We start from the raw sequence: 9,253 nt of genomic DNA on the forward strand, positions 1-9,253 counted from the left end.
GCCCCTGCAAACGGGCTGGCTTGGCAAACGGCCTGCCAAACGGCCTGCCAGTCGTTTGTAGGCAAAAATCAAGTTTATTTAAAGGGCATTTGTCATTCATTTTCAAGATACACTTCAATTCACTTCTTTCTCTTTCTTGTACAATATTAGTCATACTTTCAAGGTCTTCGACTCTGTGCGGGAAACCTAGTACCCGGAGAAGAACGCCGAAGATTGTATTAGGAGCGGTCTAGAGTCTTGAAGTTGTCACTTTTGTATTCAGAACTCGTTTAATCCACTAGTACTTCTATCCCTTGTCTTTATATAATGTATTCCATTATTATGCTTTGTGATATTGTTGCCATAATTAGCGAGTAGTTATCTTTAGTGTATGTTATGACGTAATCAGTTATAATACCAAAATTATATTATGGTTTGTGTATGTTGTCAAAATGCTTTTCGATTATGCTTTGAACTCAATCGCTTTTCCAACTAATAGAACGTAGTTATTGGCTATGTTTGGGAAGTCACGAACCCCGATTCAGATCACGAACCCCGATTCAGAGTACACTATCTGTGTCACCCCTTGGTAAGAGAAGTCTGTCGTATACAACGTGAGTTTGACTGAGGCACACCAGTTGTAGTAAGTCCACCGAGCCTTGGATTCCGATTGAGGACTCTTTCGTAGTGAAACATCTAACTAGACCCTTAGTATATTGTCGGTCTTAAGACCATGCCGGTGTAGTCACCAAGCATATAAACTTCGTACGTGCATGCTGAAGCACAACGGTTGTTGTAAGCTGCACCTCTGCTAAGTAGGGCCATGGAACACGGTTAGTGTTGACTAGTACACTTCACCATAACGCGGTCTCAAGCGTTGCACCCCGCTTGAGAGATTCTTGGTTATTTAAGGAACTGTTTGTTCGAACACATAAATGATTAGACCGTTAGGATAACCGAACGTATTCATGGAAGTCAGCCTGACTTGGCCATGGTGTTCTTTATGGTTGAACTTTTTTAAGGGCCTAACTATCTTTAAAACCAATCATTAACGAAAGCATCGAGACCCATCACGTCTCTCAGATATGGAAAACCATGTATTCTATTATACTTAAGAAAGTTTAGACCATTTCGGAATGTTAATACGTCACCCAACTGAGTCGTTCAATTAGATGAGCCGTCTGAACGTGTATGCCTGTAGTCAGACTGCACGGGCGTCAGGGGTAAGGGACGTTGCTGCCTATTCAGAATCTTCAATCCTATCGCATTACCCAGTGACATGTCTTATGACAGGGGCGTTTAGGACTAGTATAGTAAGTACAAGGTCACTGCCTATCCATGAGCCAGCATTCCATAATATCGGCAAAGTAACTGATGAACTCGTAACATGCACTTGTTTAGCCTTATCTGAATTACAAATTTTATCGTACTTTACTTTACTTACTTACTCTATAAAATCCAAAATTAGGTAATTACCTACTACTCCTACATCTTAGAATTATCTTAAGTTTTAGATATAGGTTCGATTCTACTGATATCTCAAAAATACGACTCTAGGTCATACTTCCCTGACTCATAATAAGGAGTAGTACGATTTAGGCCCTGCTAAATATAAATTTAAAATAAGTACCTCCCTCTTGGTGGCTGACTCTGACGCGCTGCGACCTAACGACACCGCACAAAATAAAACCGTCCGTTTCGGTCATATCAAGAGGGAACCTAGTTTTTGGCGTCGCTGCCGGGGAACTGGTATCAGATAATACTGCTTTCTATCAAACTCATTCACAAACATTTAAGTGGTGTCTAAGAAAGACAATTATACAGGGACTTGGTTGTTGGATTTTACGAACAGTCTCCAATTATATTGGAACCAAAAGGATCCTGCCTCTCCGTAGTCGGCCTGGCCAATTGGTTTGTTGAATAGTTCGCGCGAAGCTCTGTTATCAAAATACCAGAGAATCAGTAGCAAGAACCAAAAACATATCTATAATTAGGATAATTAGAATACCTTAGCCTAGAATACCTTAGACTACTTTAGAATAAGAATACCTTAGACTACCTTAGATTACTTTAGATTAATCATTAGATTACCTTAGACTAAGTTGGGAACTTAGTTTTTCTGTTTAAAATTTAAAACAACAAAAAGAGGCATACCCAATGTATGACCCAAACCCGATCTAGACCAGGGCCGTTGTTATTCGTACCTGATCCGGACACCATAATCTCTAAAGCACGCAAGGAAGCTCGATTCAGAAAACAAATGGCGTTACGCATTACTTTAGAAGAAAACACTAAACCCTCAATTGAAGGTCGAGGAGGACCAATCAGATTCCCAGAGATTCAAGGACACTCGTTCGAGTTAAAACATCACATCATTCAACTCATCCAGAATGACTGTCAATTCCATGGATTACCGAATGATGATCCTAATTCTCACCTCGATAAATTCAACTCTCTTTCGAACTCCTACAAGCAGCCAGGGATAGGACATGATATAGTTCGGCTATACTTGTTCCTCTATTCTCTCACTCATCTTGCACAAACATGGTTCGAAGGACTGGAAAAAGATTCCATCACGTCTTGCAAGGAGATGGCCACTAAATTCCTAAACAAATATTTTCCTCCTTCTAAACAAACCAAGCTTAAGAATGACATCATTAACTTTAAACAAAGTTATGATGAATCTCTTTACACTGCATGGGAGCGATTCAAAACCCTGCTGAAGAAATGCCCTAACCACCAGTTAGAACAGTCAGCCCAAATTTGCACCTTCTACAATGGTCTTACGGTAAATCATAGGACGACGATCGATGCCACCGCTCAAGGAAATCTGATGAACCAAACCGCAGATGAAGCATGAGAGTTGCTCGAGAACATGACAATGCATCATCATGATTGGAACAGTGGTGAAACAACTTCATCATCTGCACCACTCTCCGCACTTAATAATCAAACAGAGGCCATCAAATCTCTCACATACAAGATGGAGTCTCTTACCAAACAAATCGGAGAATTGAAGACGCAGCCGCAACAAGTTAACCAGGTCCAGGCCTGTGTTAACTGTACCAGCTCGCAACCCACTGAAGAATATCAAGTTGAGTACGAAAACCCTGACGGTTCAGTCTGTTACGTTCAATACCCAGCTCGCCAATCAAATCCCGGCTTCAATCAACAACCTAAGGTTAACCAATTCCAAAGAAACTACCAACCTTTTCGCTATCGTTACCCACCTTATCCACCCCAACAATCTCAATTGACCTACGATCAACCACTTCCACTCACTGGTCCACCAGCTGAGGAAAATTTCCCAACCACCCAAATTACAAAAGTAACCAACCCCACTCTCGGAACTGATGATCAGTTAACACAGTTCATTCAAGGACAACAACAGCTAAATTAGAGAACTGCGTCTAGACAAGACCAGATAGAGATATTAATGAGAAATCAACTGGCTCTTCTTAAAAGTCTAAAAACGCAGCTCGGACTGTTATCACAACGCCTTGAAACCCGACCCCAGGGAAGGTTACCTAGTAATACTATCCAAAATCCCCACATAGAGGAAGCTAAGCAAATGGACTCAGTAATCTCAGGAGAAGAACCACGGAGAAGGTCAGCTAGAATCAAGAACAAATCGACGTATACTCAGCAATTGTCCACCGCAGCTTCAGTTCGTGTACCCTATCCTGGAAGGTTACAGGAAGAACCGTCTAGGCTTGATTACTTCAAACTTGATGGAAGATTCCTGGACACCATGTCCAAAGTGCCTAATCAGAAGAAATACATCCGAAGGCTTCTCTCTACAAAGGAAAAGATACCAGATTCTAACAAAATTCCACTGAGTGAAGACTGCTCAGCAGTGCTCAAGAACTCTCTACCAAAGAAGCTAGGAGATACGGGTCGATTCGTTTTCCCGTGTTCAATCTACCAATCTGGAACCATTCATGCGCTAGCAGATTTAGGAGCAAGTATCAACCTAATCCCCTACTCTCTCTATAAGATATTAGAGTTAGGAGACTTGTCACCAACCAAAATGACAATCCAACTTGCCGATCACACAATTCGATATCCTAAGGGCATAGTTGAGAACGTCTTAGTGAAAGTCGACAAATTCTTGTATCCTATGGATTTCGTAGTGATGGACATTCAGGAAGACCTACACACACTAATAGTGTTAGAAAGACCTTTCATGAATACGGCTAGGACATTCATTGATGTGTACAATCAAACCCTGATCTTACAATCACATGGGGAGAGCGTTACCTTCAAAATTGACCGACCTACCGATCTTTCTGGACAGGCAGAGATGTTTGCTATTTCCACCAGAAGGATCACTTCCGATGATGAGTCCCCACCACCAGCTGAAGATATCGAGATGGGTGTCGAATCACAGTCTGTTGATGACCCAGAAATGGAAGAAGAGGATCCCAGTGAAGAAATAGAGGAAGAGGAAGAACCTGAGGAGGAAGAGGTAATGGAAGACGTAAAAGAAACTGCGATAATACCATCTCCAAGCCCGGAGCGTCATGAAGAATTAATGAGGCTTGAGACTAAAGATCACAGTTTAATCATTCGCTTCAAGAAGAAAAATGATAAGGTTGATGTTAAAAACATAGAAATTGACCCCGAAAGTGTCAAGGTGAAGAACCAGAATACTGAAGAAACCCATTCATTGGACGAATCTCCATATGATTATTCTACCGATGATGACGAGGAAGAGCAACACGAAGACATTCTGGATAACTCATATTCTCCCAAAATAGATCAGGAGGAGTCAGACTCTTTTTCAGATCGAATTCCGATCATATCCACTCACGCCGACATGATAACCTTCATTAATGACATCAATGAATTTGAAGAGATTCTCGAAGCCATCCATAAGTCAACAATTGATTACATGCTATGCTTAACTGAAAGAATCATGGCTATCAAGAACGAATATGATCGTTATATCCAGAGAGAAGACAATAATGCTGAAATCCTAGAAGAACGCATTCAAGACTTTATCAATACCCTTCACGATCATATCTACCGCGAAGAAATGCAACGAGAGCACGACTCAGTAGTTCGCACTATTCTAGAAACGAAATTTTGTCGAGATCAGAAGATCATTTACTCTATGGTTTACAACGCCTTAGCTGGATCTGCACTTCTATGATGGCCCCGTCAATACACCTAACTGCTCCGTCACTTGGTCCCACAGTTTGATCGAACTTAAATGAATTTAATAAACAACATTGCATTCTTTTAATTCAAAAGTTTCCCAAAAAGAAAACATACCAAAATATGTAGTTTAAACAACCCAACATATTAATAACCAAAGTTGACATTAAAACATTATCAACAAAACCCACAAGTTTAAATTATTCAAAAATAGAATGCAAGTTCAAAGTTTTATAAATATTTAACAAAATCTGCCCAAATGCATGCAGACTCTTCTAACACAGCGGAAGCATCAAACAAACTCAAGTACCTGTGAAAACATCCGAGTAAACTATCAACAAAAATGTTGAGTGAATTATAGGTTTAAATAAACATATAAGCTTTAGACCACAAGATTTAAAATGTTAGAAAATATAAAATATTATTACATTATCAATGAGCCACCTGGTAACCACTTAACCCTTTATTTACCCTTGCCAAACACAATAATAATATACACTGAACAAGTGTATCTTCAACTAAATATGAAGTACTAAACATTCCGATTATAAATTACTAGCGCGACTAGCTTGAAATGGGGTTGTCAAACCCGATAGATCTATCCATAGGATTCGCGTTCACCAGTAGAAACCAGTGATTATAGTTACCAGATTAGGGATATTTTTGTTCGACTCATAATGAATAATTTAAATTTAATTGTCACTTGTGTCTAAACGTAAAATAAAATGCATGTAATCACATCCCAAAAATATACTTTGAAAAGCATGTAAAAACGGGACTATAACTCACCTTAATGCAAAAGTAGTAACCACACAAAAATGTGAACAGTAAATGAAGTAAAGTGATCAGGAATGATCACAACGCCGACCTATAAATAACTATCTTAGGTCAAGTCTTAGTATGATAGCTATTGTACATGTTGCAAGTAGACATAGAACGACACTCAACATGCATCGGTTTGATCAGAACAGCGTACGGACACACACTTTCTATTTTTAGAAAGTTTCTATTTTTAGCAGGTTTCCATTTTTGGAAAGTTTCTATTTTCAGAAAGTTTCTATTTTAGGAAAGTTTCTATTTTGAAAAGTTTCTATTTTTGGAAAGTTTCCAAATTTAGAAAGTTCCCATATTTAGAAAGTTGCTATTTTTGGAAAGTTTAAAAGTTAGGAAAGTTTTCTTAATTAGAAAGTCAACAAAAGTCAACTAAAAGTCAAAGTCAACTGAAAGTCAACTCAAAAGTCAACCTTGGTCAAACATAGTCAACGTTAATTTTAAAAGTATAAGTTATAATAATAATATAGGTTATAATGTTAATTAAAGTCATATATGTATAATTATGTCATAACATAAGTTTAATTAAATTAAAATGAATTATTAAAGTTAACATAAGTTTAAATGATATAATTAATGTAACATAAGTATTTAATTAATTAATTAAATATATACGTATTATTAATTAATAATAGATTTTAAATCATATCATAAGTATTATTAATTAATAATAAATTATTAATCATATCATAAGTTTCTAATTATAATTATTAAATCATAAGTATTTAATAATTAAATTATAATTAAATAATAACTAAGCCTTATAATAATTAAATAATTAATTAATCCTTATTATAAGTCTTATTATAATAATCTCATAATATAAGTTTAATAATTACCATAAGTATTTTTCATTAATAATAAAAGTATTATTAATCATAAGTTAAATTAAATGTTTAATTAAAGCATAAGTAATTAATAATAGATATAATAAATATATATATCATAAGTCTTAAATTAAATAATTACTTTTATATCATAAGTAATTTATTAATAATTAAATCCATTATTTATATCATAAGTCATAATTAATAACCATAAGTTTTGATTACAAGTTCATCAGGTCATAACTTGAGCCCCGGGAATCAGTTTTCGGCGAGTCTTATATATAGCTCAAGAAAATTCCAATAATAGCAAACAAGTTGTGATGATCAGCCATTAAACAACTTGTAGCTTTAATCCGTTCAAAAACATGTTTTAGTCATACCGGGTGATTCGTGGCTCGGATTTCGATTACCCGAACATGAAAGTTCATCCATCATCAATCCTAACACACTAGGACACCCTAAAAACTCCAAAAATAATCACAAAGTCGGACCATACCTGATTCAATTCGTTTTCACATTTTAATCTCCACAAAGCACCATTTTAAGCATAACTAGAGCTCCGGGAATCGAAATGGCATGAATCCGGAGTCTAAAATTAATGTCTTGATGAGAGGAACTCATCTAAACACTTTAATTTCACTTTTATATCAGTTATATTCACAGAAAATAATCAAACTGCTGTCCCAAAATAATCAAACCGAAAACATGAATTAACGAGCATTTCTACGCATACAATCAACAATACAATAACATATATTCATCATACTATTAATATAACATATAAAATCAGAAAAATATATGAAAAATTGAAAAGCTAGGGTTAGGGTTTATACCCTAATCAATAATTGAATGGTATGAACGTGTAGAGATCGAAGAGAGGAGTTCATTTATGTATTCGATTTGATGATCCAAGTAAGAAATAAATTGATGGTGATGATGTTATGGTTGGAGGTAGGCGTCACCCAAAAGAAGAAGGAAAAGGGGAGAGCAAACTTGAAACTAGGTTTAGAAAAAAAGAAGAATGAATGAGATGTACAAAAAAAAAAAGAAAAAAAGAAAAATGGGGTATACCCCCTCCCCCATGGGTCTTCGGCCGATTGGTGGGTGTGGGGTGGGCCAATTGACCACTTTTTCTATTTGGTAAAATCCTTGTGGCCCGAACGCTCGAACGAAACCCGAAACGCAAAAACACGACTACGCGATTAAAAATTCGGAGAGATAACAAATACGCGACGAAAAATATATATAAACACTATATATAAATATATGACATTAAAATATTATATTTAAAATAATTAGGACTTAAAAATCCCAATAGCTCGACCGTTGGTTTGAAAACTAAAAAGATTCGCCGGATAGAAATCCGCGACGCGTAGAAACGTACGATTTAAAATATGAATACAAATATTCATTTAACACATAATAATTAATATATTATTACGAAAATAATAATATAGGTCATAGAAATGACGTGACACGAATAACAGTTAACGGTCGTTAAATAATTAACGGTAAAAGATAACGGAAAAAGTAGGGTCGTTACAGTACCTTCCCGTTACGGAAATTTCGTCCCGAAATTTAAGCAGGTGCAGGGGTTGACTCAGCATCTGGGAACAAATGTGGGTACTTCTGATTCATCTGATCTTCACGCTCTCAAGTGAACTCGGGACCGCGTCTGGCATTTCATCTAACCCGGACAATAGGAATTCTGCTCTGCTTGAGAGTCTTAACCGCTCGGTTCATAATTTCAATAGGTTCCTCAATAAAATGAAGCTGCTTATCAACATGAAGTTCCTCCAGAGGAATAGTCTCATCAGCTTTGGCCAAACACTTCTTTAAATTCGATACATGAAAAACATCGTGAACGGCACTGAGTTCTTGTGGCAATTTCAAACGATAAGCCACGGGTCCAACTCTCTCAATAATCTCAAACGGTCCAACAAAACGAGAATTCAACTTTCCCCTTTTACCAAAACGTATCACGCCCTTCCAAGGTGATACCTTCAACATAACACGGTCACCGACCTGAAATTCAATATCGTTCCTTCTCTTATTAGCATAACTCTTTTGCCTACTTCTAGCGATTCTCAATCTTTCCTTAATCTGTACGATCTTCTCGGTAGTCTCATGAATAATCTCTGGGCCTGTGAGTTGAGGTTCATGAATAATCTCTGGGCCTGTGAGTTGAGCATCCCAACCTCATTCCAACAAACAGGAGACCTACACTTTCTACCATACAGAGCTTCAAATGGTGCGGCTTTAATACTTGCATGATAGCTGTTATTATAAGAAAATTCAGCTAGCGATAAATATCTATCCCACCCATTACCAAAATCAATAACACACGATCGCAACATGTCCTCTAATGTTTGAATGTTCCTTTCACTCTGACCATCCGTCTGAGGATGATAAGCGGTGCTCATATCCAACTTAATTCCTAAAGCTTCCTGTAAGGA

At 37.0% G+C, this 9,253-nt stretch overlaps 1 non-coding gene across 1 annotated transcript; it reads right to left on the minus strand.

Annotated features, from left to right (window-relative positions):
- Nucleotides 1-2,618: 2,618 nt before the first annotated feature.
- Nucleotides 2,619-2,724, minus strand: LOC139869473 (small nucleolar RNA R71). Its single transcript, XR_011766081.1, has one exon. It is a non-coding gene; the product is annotated as a small nucleolar RNA R71 (small nucleolar RNA).
- Between the last annotated feature and the right edge of the window lie 6,529 nt (nt 2,725-9,253).

Source organism: Rutidosis leptorrhynchoides, chromosome 9 (genome assembly GCF_046630445.1).
Source record: "Rutidosis leptorrhynchoides isolate AG116_Rl617_1_P2 chromosome 9, CSIRO_AGI_Rlap_v1, whole genome shotgun sequence".
NCBI classification, from domain to species: Eukaryota; Viridiplantae; Streptophyta; class Magnoliopsida; order Asterales; family Asteraceae; genus Rutidosis; species Rutidosis leptorrhynchoides.